Raw genomic sequence first — 13,616 nt, forward strand, 5'->3', positions numbered from 1 at the left:
ATTGTACGCATTTAAAAAAAAAACTAAAACAATAATTGTTGAAACTATGTTTTATGCTGCATGCAACAAGCTTCATTTTTAAAAAACGGCGATTTTTAGGTTGTCCCGCGTAACATATTTCATTTATTGTAACCACTAAACTATGATTTTCGTCAAAACTATTTAATATTTTGAAAAACTTTTTGTTCCATTATAAACAGAATGGATCCTTCAGTCTTTTGTGCATTTTTTATGACGTTATGATGACGTCATAGAACAAAAACGCGTTCCATACTACAAGGGCAAATTTGTCCCACGGGGGAAAAATTGGGATTCCAGATTTGAGAATCAAAAAACATTTATCTTAAATGATGAAAGTTTAGTATTTGTATTCATTACATCAATGTTAATTTGCTTAATTTCATATATATTTAAAGACGAATATCCTGAAAAATAATATATGGTAATTTATGAACGATTTTTCAAAGGCCTACAACATTGTTTGACGTAAAAACGAACTCAACTCAAATTTACGTCGATTGTTTGTTTATCAGTGCTCTTATAATGGTAGAATTTTATGATTTTTTAAAATGTTATTTTTCTTAATTTTTCAAAAAACTAAAATACATCAATTTTCGATAGGTAGTTAAAAAGCACCGTCGATTTTGCGGAGTCTTACAAGAATGTCGCACTTGCTTAAAAACAAGGTTTCAGTGGAATTGTTCGGTTTGAACGTTACGAAACATTCGCGACGTTGTGTTACGCTTACATGTACGAACATCGCGCGTAACGTCGTAACATTTCCAAATCTGTAACTTACCATGCATATACGACGTACGGAATATTATAGGTGGTCGAAAATTTAAAATAAATGTAGATGATTGTTGTTTTTACATATGGAGTACTGTGGATTCATTTATTTTCGTGGGTACAAACTTAACTGGTTGGAGGAAAACTTGCATTTTCGTTGATATTTGATTTCGTGGATTTCTAAAAATTTGCATATAACCATACATGAAATTTGTAATTCGTTACACATTTAAATTCGTGCTTTCATTGTTCTTAAGACATCTACAAGAATTGGTGTACAACAAATAGAAGAAGTTTTTTTTTGTGTCCATGTTATAATATTTTTTTGCTAGAAATGCTCAATGGCAAGCCTAATTGTTTTACTCATGTAAGATAAAAGGGCAGTGTTAAGTCACAAACAAGAAAATCCTGCAACAATATGATTCTTAAACCATCTCGGTTTAACGTACTAGTAAAAGAGGGACGAAAAATACAAGAGCATTCACACTCATAGACCGAAAATGGCTGACAGCACCATGGCTGACAAAGAAAAAGAGAAACAGAGAAATGATAATTAAAAAACACACCATAGCTAACTCAAGACAAAGCAACACGAAACACCACCAACAACTGGTGGCAATTTCAGTTGCTCAGGCAGGATAAGCAGATCCTTTATTAAACTGACGTCATTGTTTTCTTGGTCATTAATGTAACATTTATATGCGTTAATAGAAATGAGCAGAAATTAATGAATACTAGTTGGAAATAAAAGTAAAATCACAAAAATAATGATCTCTGAGGAAATTTCAAAACAGAAAGTCCTTAATCGAAAGGCAAACTTAAAAACGAATGGATAACAACTATAATAATCCTGACTTGATGCAGGGATTTTCTTTTGTAGAAAATGGTATATTAAACCTCCTTTTATAGCTTGCTAAACTTCTCACTTGTATAACAGATGGATAAAAGAAAAAAGATAAAAAGAAACATTAAAAACGCATAAGACAAAAAGAAAACTGAAAACGGCAAAACACTATTAAAGATAACGACAAGAAGAAAAAATAATAAAACAGTCAGTAACAAAGACACGCCATACTGGGTAACCCAAATATGACTAATCTAACTACATCTGCTGTAATCCATTAGTAGTATAGGAACATTATAAACATGTATTCCAACATTAAAACAACAAATTATTACAGAAATTAGATGTCATTTCATATAGTGTTTTTTTTTTTTTTTTTTTTGTATTTACATATATCAAGAACTGCACAATATTATATATACATTTATAGCAAGGAAGAGAGTAGAAATGAGTACCAGCGGGACAGTCACTCTCATAAACCGAAAATAAACTTACCATGGCTAAAAAAGTAAAAACAGACAAACAATAGTACACAAAATCCAATATAGAAAAAATGAAGACTAAGCAACACGAACCCAGACAAAAAATGGGGATGATTTCATGTGCTCCGGAAGGGAAATCAGATTCTGCTTCAAACGTTGCACCCGTCGTGTTGCTCATATTTGTACCAACCCGGTGTTAAGTCTAATTCGATGGATCACATTCGTGAAATGGGGACGGAATTTGGGGGACGACATAACGACTAGACAATGCAATTGGGGGTAAGCGTCAACACTTTGTGTAATATCAACAATATATAAGCCATTTGTTATTTCCTTGTTTGAGTAATATATAAAAAAAAATACAACGTAGAAAAGAATACTTATAATTAATTATTAGATACACTCAAAATACTGTATCTTCTGGTCGGGTAATTGTCCATTCTTAGACTCTTACATCAGTCTCTATTTCTTTCGAGAATAATTAAAATATCAACGCGATGAACACTACTTAGATATAAAAACAAAATGGAAAATAAAACATGAATACGTAAGAGGTTTTTTTTCAGTCGTATTGATTTTATCATCTTTTAATGTTTGAATATCCCTTGGGGTAATGGGTGTTCTACTATTTCGGCTAAGCTCAAACATGTCATACTGTTTATCGTAATTATATAGTAATGAATGAGGTCTTTTTATTTTCTTGCTTGAATTGTTGACATTTCTCATGCCGTAGCATTTCATAGGCGATATGATGCATTTTTTCTTATTGTTGAAGGTGACGTTAATTGTTTGTGTCTTTGTTATTTCAACTCTGATAGGTAAATGACCAATAACATCTTATTCTATATAGAATGGTAAATAGATGAATTTGTACGAAGCCACCCCACCTGCATTGTACCTATTAAAAAAATCGATTTAGCCTTATGCTGTCACAACATATCGTGTTTCTTTGATAATATGAAATTTGAAAGAGCTGCATGATTGCCAATGAGACAGCTATTCATTACAGTTCATCAAACGTTGATTAAAGAAACTATAGTTTACAGTTTTATTAATCACAAATTAAATGCTCTATGCTTAGTTGATGTATAAAAACAATGCTGCCAAACTATATGAGATTTAAAACATTTGCTCCGATCGAAGGAGCCAATACAATATGCTTACGGGTTTGAGGTTGAAAGTTGCTTTTAAAGGTATTAGAAAAACAGCAAGGGTAACTTAAAATGGAAAAAAAAATGAATGTGTGTAAAATTCTATCGGTATTTTGGAAATCTTGAATATAAAATTGAGAATGGAAATTGGGAATAGTCTGTTTTAATTAGATAGTGTGTCTAATATCCGTCAGTGTTTTGTTGTTGTTCTTTTAATATTTACAATGTGGATTATTCCTGGTTTTCATTTAATTCAAACATATTTATTTATTGTGGATTGATGTTTTGTAACTAATATTAATCCCTTTCTACTTTGTGATTGCGAGTGCTGCCTTTAAGTGGCATTATACTGTTGTTTTTTTTTTTAAATCTACCTTGTTGTCTTTTACGTGCTTAGTCAAACCATTTAATGAGATTTCCCAAGAAATAGCTAATATATCTTACAATCGGATCACAATTCATAACTGTTTCAATCAGTAACCAAACACTTGACGTGACAATACTTTATCATCAAATAATTTATCAATCAATCAATTAGTTGACTGATGACCTTTAAAGGTATGTCTGAATTATAGAAGACGGATCAATACTGTGCTTCATGGAAAGTCGCAAGTTATTATCTGTTCGTGATACATAAAAATTACCAATTTCAAATAGAGAAAAAAGCTTTATTCCTTTTTTAACAAATATTTAATAGACGTTTGATATTTTTAATCTACCAGAATCTAGTTCAAAACAGTCTTAACTTCAGCAAATACCCCAAAAATCATCGAACATGTTTAAGCCATAATTGGCAAGAAAATCCGAAATCTACAATATTATATAACTGAATCTGATCTACATTAAACGACTGCAGACTGTAAAAACATTATCTAGAATGTCTAGGGGTCTCGGTGGCCGAATGGTCTAAGTAGTTACTATTGTAATCACTAGTCTGTCAACACTGAGGTTGTGAGTTTGAAACCCTCTTAGCACTCCGGCGTCCTCCATCAATAAAATCTGGCCACTACGAAGAAGCCCAACAGCAATGCTTAAAAGCTCCGTTTAAACACAGGAAAGCAAATCAAATCTAGAATGTCTTAATTGCTTCTGAACTAATTGTGACGAAAATATGATTGGCAGTATTATCAATATGTAACGTCTGGCGTCTGTCGTTACTTTTATTCAATATTTTATCGTTACATACAGTATTATTCATAAGTCAACTAGTTATGTGTTAAGAACAATATACGTATTTAAGTACAACTTTTGTAATCAACACGCACCAACATGATGTCTGATCATCTGCAACGTAACGATTGTTTCTGAACGAGCTAATAATAGATGGCATGTATTTATGTTATCTTAGTTTAAACACTAAATAATCTAGAACTCAATAATCAGTACCAGCAGTAAGGTCTTTAAACGTGTACAACATATTTTGATATCAAAATGAGCTTAATTACAACATTGTACATTGTAGTTTTTTTTTTTTTTTTTTGTTGTTGCACTTCAATGTTCTGTTGTTTCGTTGTTTTTTCTCTTATAGTCGATGTATTCTCTTTGATTTTGGTTTTTTACCTGGATTTGTTTTCTCTCAAATGATTTATGACTTTTGAACAGCAGTCTAGAACTGTTGCCTTACTTTGTTTCTGTAATTTGCAATATCCGTAAACAAAAGCGCATGTAATGATACAAGAGCGATAACTCCATTTCACTGAATGTTTAAAACTAGCATGCTGTACATTCTGACAAAATTAGATCGTAAACTATAACAACATTAAAATATTTGTATTAACGATGTGTAAGGCAATCTTGTGTTTTGTGCTTTTTAAGCTGCACATGACTGATCAGTGACGCTTGAATGCAAAATCCTGAATACCCTAATAGTACGACGTGAACACATGTTGAAGAGCTTTGCGGACAATTTCATATAAAAAAAGAAATGCGCTGATAACCAGATATGTGCACCAAAACTAAAAAAGTACTTTATTTTAACGGTATTCATTTTTATGAACCTGAAAACCCTGTTACAAAAAACACACAATTCTAGTGTTTTTCCTTTTCCACTCATAACAAAAAAAAAAGACAAGTTAAAAATTATTCGTACATTCGATAAATATTTACAATTCTTTATTTTCTGTGAACATGTGTGATGCAATGTCATGATTATTCATTATTGATTCATTAGATATAGGAAGATGTGGTGTGAGTGCTAATGAGACAACTCTCCATCCAAATAACAATTTTAAAAAAGTAAACCATTATAGGTCAATGTATGCTTCTTTAAGGTTAGCAGCAATGGCAGCATAATCTAGCTGTCGAAAAGATTGTACTGTTGTATGTTAGATAATCTGATTATATCTTGAAAAAAAAACAGAATTGTTCCTATATAATGTCATAAGTGAACAGATAAGAAGTTAAAACCTTTTCAGTAATAGAATTAAAGGTCATATTATATAAAATTTCTACAAAAATATCCATGCATTGTTATCAATTGAAAGATATATAAATGTATACTAATTTGAAGCTTCAGATCATTTCAAATATAAAAAGAGATGTGGTATGATTGCCAATGAGACAACTCTCCACTCGAGATCAAATGACAACGAAATTATCAACTATAGGTCACAGTACGGTCTCAACAGTAAGCAAAGCTTTTGACGCATAGTCAGCTATAAAAGGTCCTTCGAACCAGAAAACTAAAGGCCTAATTTATGGTTAAAAAATGAACGAAAATGAAGTATGTAACACATGTATAAACAAACAACAACCCCTGAATTACAGGCTCTTTACTTTGAAAAGGCAGATACATACACAATGTTGTGAGGTAAACATGGTAGCGGGATCCCAACCCTCCTTCTAACCTCGAACAGTCGTGTAACAGTACAAAAAAAGAACGAACTATGAAAATCATTTGAAAAAGGCTTAACTTATCAGATGGATAGAAATCCAAATACTACACAGAGTAGACGTGACCGAGTACTTGTATATCCTATCAACAATAAGAACAGATGTCAAAGCTTTTCCTTTGATACTATATTTTGTTTCTGACCAGATGTCTCTTTTATGAATTGTTAAAACTAGTATCATGCTCAATCACGTCAAAGATTTATGACATCACCGTATACGTCTAATTGAATTGATTCTGACTTGTCATGATGATCGCACTATTTGTAATATTGTCTCGGTTATCTCAACTGTCTTGGGAAGACCTATCGTCTTTTATTAGGCAAAAGTCGGATGTATATCTGTCGTCTTTAATGAGGTCTCAGATTTTGATTTCACAAAAACAGTGGTTACTCAGTACAAGGTTTTCATTACATTTACCACTTCCAAGTTTCATATGCAGTCACTTTTACTCTCTTAGTGAATAAGGGGCAGCATTACATTGGAAACAAATGAACATCATGTTCCCTGTTTCTCGTTCTTAATTTGGCCTAATGACACATATGCTTGATTTAAGTTGAAATACATACATATAAGCGGAAATATTCAAAATAAATCAACTGCTATGTGTTTGCTTTGTACTAATGTCTCAATATGAGCTGAAGATACATGAATTAATATATTTTTAAGTCACGATCAATCCTATATATTGAACTTCACGATGTGAACAGAAATAAATAGAAATTTAAAAGACAAAGACGCCTTTTTTACAGACATCTAATATTACAGCGTTTTTTCGAGTGATAGGTGACTAAAATCGTGAACAATTTTCAAATCATTCAAAGAAATCTAATATGGCAGGGTTCGTATCATGAATAAAAGGCTATTTCAATCTTGATTTAAGATAGCAATACATAAACAAAACATCTGTATTTTTTCTTTTGATTTTCGATTCATTCATCGAAATCGCCATTTTTATATGGTACAGTTTGTAACAAAATCTTTTACAAGATTGCATTATACTACAGAGAAAAGGGTAAGACTAATTATATTATACATGTTATAGCGATCTTTCTACAATATCGTTCTGAACTAGTGATATATTTGCCACTGGACGCTAAGCAACCAACAATCAATCGATCAACTATAACCTTTCCTAAAACCTTTCCGCAGCACCTGATTTCACCCCCGGTTTTTATTGGAGTTCCTGTTGTTTCTAATTTATTATTTATAAATGTTGATGTAAATGTCTTCTGGATTTGAGAGTGTTTTTTACCACTTGGTTTTGATTGCTATCGTCATAATAACGAGAGACTAAATGACATGAAAAGGTAATAAACGTTTCAAATGCCCGTCGTAAAAGACATTTTTTGTGGCTTTCAGTCTGATGGTTAATGATCAAAAGCATGTTTCAATAAAATCTCATGAACTTTATTAAATAAAGTTGGATTTGTTTTTTCGGACTACAGGAATTTAACATGTATATGAATGCAACTGGTTAATATTTCGATTTCAAATTTATATTGATAGCGAGCTAGAGTCAGATTTTCTTGAGATTAACGATACCACCGACACAGATAAATCAACTTCATATTTAGACCTTTTTCTCGAAATGACTACTGATGGTAGGTTGAATACCCAAATTTATGACAAACGCGATGATTTTGACTTTCCAATAGTCAACTTTCCATTTCTGTGAAGCAACTTCCAGCGGCACCAGCATATAGAGTATATGTGTCTCAATTGATATGTAACTCTAATGCTGGCTCAAAGTACGTTGATTGTGTTATACGAGGAATACTGCTTTCTCAAAAGTTGCTAAGACAGGGCTATGAATCAATCAAATTAAGGTCATTACTCAAGAAATTTTACGGTCGCCATCATGAGCTGATTGGCCATTATGACAAAAAAGTGTCAAAATCATATCTGATATTCTTTCATAATCATAATAACATTACAGCTTTACCTGAACAAAGAAATAACACGATGGGTGCCGGATACGGTTTAGGAAATTCTTACCCTTCCGGAGCACCTGATTTCACTCCCGGTTTTAGTGGAGTTGTGTTGTTTCTTTTTTATTATTTACCACTGTTGATGTAAATGTCTTTTGGATTTGTGATTCTTTGTTTACTTCTTGGTTTTGATTGTTATTGCCTTTTTTCAAATGTAATCATGGTAATAAACATGTGGTATTTGGAAGAATTCAAACATTGATAACAATATTAAAATAAGGTGACTTGCCGATGTTCAAATCTCGTAAACCGATTAGGAACAGAAACATGAAGATAACAAACAAAACTTCATGAAATCTCATTAACTGGAAACGGAAGTAATACCTGTAGCATCGATAGGGTACAAGTGCATTGTCACTATGTAAATATACTGTAAGTGCAAATACAGAATAGGACACAATAGGTAAAATTACATATATGACATCTATACTGGTATTTAAAGATCTAGGACAGCGCTATGTCTGAATGAATCTTAACAGAACTCAGATATGTGAACACAACAAACAGACATAATTGGTAAAAATGTCAAAAAGGTACACAGGCAACATTGTTTTATAATCTTAATCACTATATAAACGAACAGATATGTAAAAAAAAGAAGCGCAAAAAGACACATAGACTGCAGCAAAAATCAAAGACAAGAATACAAGAATTTACCATAGCACAATAACACAATAACGGAATATGCAAAGTAAGTTGACCAGATGTTATCAAAGTCAACATCTTTGTCAAGAGAATCAATGGCATCAAAATAAACATCTGTTTTAGGTTACCATGATGAACTAAAGTCAGCATCTGTGGAAGGCTAGTCGAGTTGGTCACAATCAATATGTTTGAGTAAGGTAATCAGAGGTTAACAAAGTCAGCATCTGTTTAAGGTTACCAGAAGTTACAGAGTCAATATATGTATAACGTGACCAGTAACAAAGATCCTTTATTTGTTTTTTTTTTTTTTACGTTTCGACACTGGTATTATAAGGTCTATTACATGTAATTTAGTTGTACAGTGTTTTGAACCGTATAGAAAAGTTAAACATGAGATATATAACACATGAAGAAATAACATAAAAAAAAATGTGGTGCACACTGTTAAATAACCCGCTACGCGCGTTATTCACTGTGCACCAAATTTTTTATGTTATTTCTTCATAGACAGAAAAAATATTACAGTCATTCCTTAAATATTTGTTTTTTCTCCGGTAGAGAAATATTAGTAACCGTTTCATTTTGGTTTACCTATGAACTCCTTTATGCTGAATAATTATCCTTGAACTGACAAATTATCACAAAAAAGTAGTATGTGGAAGGCAAAAAAAGGAAAAAAGTGAATGATTGATGAATTATAACGAATAGAGAATATTGTGAGCAAGGTAAATTAATGATAGAAAAGAAAACGAATTCTAAATTCTAACGAACAGAAAATAGTGTGTAAAAGGCAAAACAAATAAAGAAAAAAGAAAAATAAGGTATATAAATATGTACAGTAATGAGTGACACCATTCAGATCCTCTTTAATGACATTCCATGTGTTTCTTGCTTTTACAGAAAAAAATTGACACTTCAATATCAGCACCCGTTATATACACAACAGATCAATAAGTAGTTCACTATGACATGTTTGATACAGTAATATATACTCTGATTGATTTCTTTATAAGACATAAATATCTATATAGATGATGTGTTATATATCAATGAAGGTAAGCACAGGTATGGTTTTTATTTTGTTGTACATACCCACCTTTTATTTTATTTATTTAGATGTGGATAAAATGTATAGTTTGTTTCTCTTTGCTTTGAATTTTTAATAAAATTGAGAATGGAAATGAGGAATGTGCCAAAGAGACAACAACCCGACCATAGAGCAGAATGTCACCAACAGGTCTTCAATGCAACGAGAAATTCTCGCACCCGGAGGCGTCCTTGATAAATATTTTGGGTTAATAGTTTCTGCGTTCAGAAACATTGTTTGTTTCATTGACAATCATACCTACGGAAGCGTATAAGGGCCATATTTTTTAAATTTTAAAATTATGAAATTTATTCTTGGAACTTCTAACATGAAAATGGAATTATCTAAATTAATCTAGGAATTATGAACTTTAAGATAAAAGCTGTAAATTCCTAGCTTAAGATTGGTAAATGCCAATTTTTTATTGCAACTGGACATTAGTTAACTAAAAAAAATCATGATCTTATCAGGACGAAATCGCAAAAGACTGGGTAACAGTTTTTCACTGTTTGTGATCTGTTTTTAAGAAACCAAATCAATGGTAACAAAAATACAGTTGTGAGGTCCAAGAAATCACTTCAGAAAACCCTTTCCTTTTCAATTTCTTATGGCGTTTAGATTTGTGATGTTTTATCCTTGTAATACAGAACTGATGAAACGATAAAACATTCGTTTGCTATCAAATCCAAAAAAATCAATGTACTATGATCTGCCGATCGTTTAACCTGATGTCAGTATATTCAAAATGTCCACGAAAAAGAAGAAATTATGGCTAACAAGTGGGAAATAATTGAACTGAAAAACACAATAATTGTGTATTCTTTATTGTGGAAGAGATATCTTAAAATAGATACTTTATTTTCAACAAACAAATTCAAAGAAAGAACAATTACATTATAGTTATAAATAGAGGTCGGTCATTTAAAGACGTATCAACCGTATCACATACGTTGACGTATACGCATCTGTAAATTTACCAATAAACATTACGTGATCCCTAACTTTATTTTTTTATACTTTCAACAACGCAGATGGACAACTGATTAATTACTAATGCAAGTATTTATTTGTTAAGCTGGCTTAATTATTGTAAAAGAGGGGCGAAACGTGTAATAGTCTTAAGCTCGGGATCACATATTATCTTACCTCCTATACATTTCTAGGAAAATGATTGCTTAAAAGCCTCCACGTGAAGACCGTGGTATTTAATATTAGGTTAGTAGGGAGGCGGAGCTTAATTCAATACACGGTTAGTAGTGGATATACGACTTTGGTACTGTTTGTTTATTTAAAATTATTGAAAGTGCTGTTTAATATTGTTATATCAAGGTTATTGATACTATTTAGTAATAGTTATCGTTTGCATTATTTTTTAGTACAGACCAATTGAAGAAGGTTTTTTAAATTGAACACTTTAACACTTTAATATAGAAATAAGAAGATGTTATGATAGCAAATGAGACAACTCCAGTGTAAATTCAACAAATAAAGATAGTCGGTAAGATAAATTCGTTACATAGTGTGCTAGTGACCTAATATGATATATACGGGGTAAGTAAATTCCATAAGGGGTTCGAGCTTCGCACTCAACCCATATGGAAATTACTGACCCCGTATATATCATATTAGATCACTGACACACTGTGTAACTAATAATATCATTTGGTATATCTGCAGATGCGTATACGTCAACGTATATGATACGGTTGATACGTTTTTTAAATAACCGACCTCTAATACAATAGTTGAGGGTAAACAGCTACAGCTGTAAAATGAAGTATGGTTCAAAGAAGCTGTCTTCTCACATTTATTCATTATTATAATGGTTTATCCTGAAATTAATAATATGTGTGCTACACGCTCAAGAGAAATTTAAAAGATTAATATAACCGAGCCTTAATACTATTTTTGAAATGCAAAGTATGGAGTATGTTACATTCAAGGATATTTTTGAAAAGAGAGATCTTAAACCAGGAGGTATGATTTTTTCTGCTTAAATCACACAAACTGGATGTTGAACTTTTAAAAAAATCAACAAAATCAAGCGCTGTATAGGATTGTCAGACTGAAATGAGAAAGATTTAGTGTCTTGCTAGATGTTGAATGCTCAAGGAAGTGTTGTCCGATCAAGGATAAAAAGATATAAAAACAACATAAGTCACAAATGACAAGTTTGATTGAGGTCGTATAAACACAGATTGAAACGAGAAAGAATTATTGACATGTATAGTAAAGTGGTATAAGGCAAAGTGTGTTTTTTTAGGATAATAGCTTTTCCTAAAATTGAAAAAAGAATGTTGTGAGCAGGATCTGCCTACCCTTCTGGAGCACATGAGATCAACCCCCCCCCCCCCAGTTTTTGGTTGGGTTCGTGTGTTGTTTAGTTCTTATTTTTTCTATGTTGTGTGTTTTATACTAATACTTGTCTGTTTGTCTTTTTCTTTTTTAGCCTCGGCGTTGTCTGTTTATTTTTGATCTATGAGTTTGGGGGTCCTTTTTGTATCTTTCATCCCTCTTTTGTCAAATGAACATGTTTTCTAACATTTATTCATTATGATAAGGTGTTGTTAAAAACAAATAATAAACAGTGTGCTATACAATCTTACACAATTACACAATATTGACTGCTGTATCCCTGTTCTTGACATGTGTACCTATTATATCTATTTGTTTTGTTCACACATTGTTGTCAATATAATGGAACTTTTTACGACTGTCATTCAAAGGGACAGGTGTAGCTAGCTAAAAAAAAACAGGTGTAATCCACCATTTTCTACATAACAACTATGCCTGTACCATGTTAGGAATATGACAGATGTTATTCATTCTTTTGGTGCGTTTGAGTTTATATATTGCCTTTTGATTAAGGCCTGTTCGGTTAGAATTTTCCTCGGATTTATTTTACTTTCTACATACGTGCATTCTCCTCAGAATTTGAAAAAAATCCAAAAAATCGAGACCAACCAGAAAATTATAAGTACTATTTTTAAAAATGCATAGGAGCTTGGCTATGGATAATATAATATTCCAAAATATTCCTGCTTATAGATATATTTAACCATTAAGTGCGCGTCTTCTGTCGACATTACACAAACTGAATGCTGAACTAATAGAAAATTCGACAGAATCCAGCGCTGTATAGGATTGTCCGATTTAAATGAGATAGATATATAGCCTTGCTTTATGTTGCATGCTGATGTATGTGTTGCTTGTTCAGGGATACAAAGAGAGAAAAACAACATGTGTCACGAATCATTAGTTTGATCAAGGTTGCTTGAATACAGATTCAAATCAGATTTAATTAATGACTTGCACAAAAATGGGGTATAAAATATGTCATTTTAAGTTTTCTACTGTGGAATTATAAAAGATTTTCACACTATTAAGAGGTTTATACTATAACATGCATACAACCAAATTTAATTCATTATGTTCTAGTCAGGATATGGCAATTGTTCTCCATTTGCTTGAAGTAAATGGTTTTTGATTTTTCTTTCTGATTTGAATTTTCATTGAGTTCAATTGTTTGTTTGTGTTATTTAACTTTTTTATTAAGAAGTTTTTCCAACACTTGATAGAAAAATGTGATTTAAAAAAGATGTAAACCTTTTCAATTATCCATTGAGATAATGTTTTTTCCTGTAATTGGTTAAAGGTGTGGTGTAACGAAAGAAAATGAAGTACATTTACAGATTTAGTTATTTAGATAATAAACCGTTCTGAATTTGATAAACGGTT

The sequence above is a fragment of the Mytilus galloprovincialis genome, chromosome 12 (assembly GCF_965363235.1).
Source record: "Mytilus galloprovincialis chromosome 12, xbMytGall1.hap1.1, whole genome shotgun sequence".
Classification (NCBI taxonomy): Eukaryota; Metazoa; Mollusca; class Bivalvia; order Mytilida; family Mytilidae; genus Mytilus; species Mytilus galloprovincialis.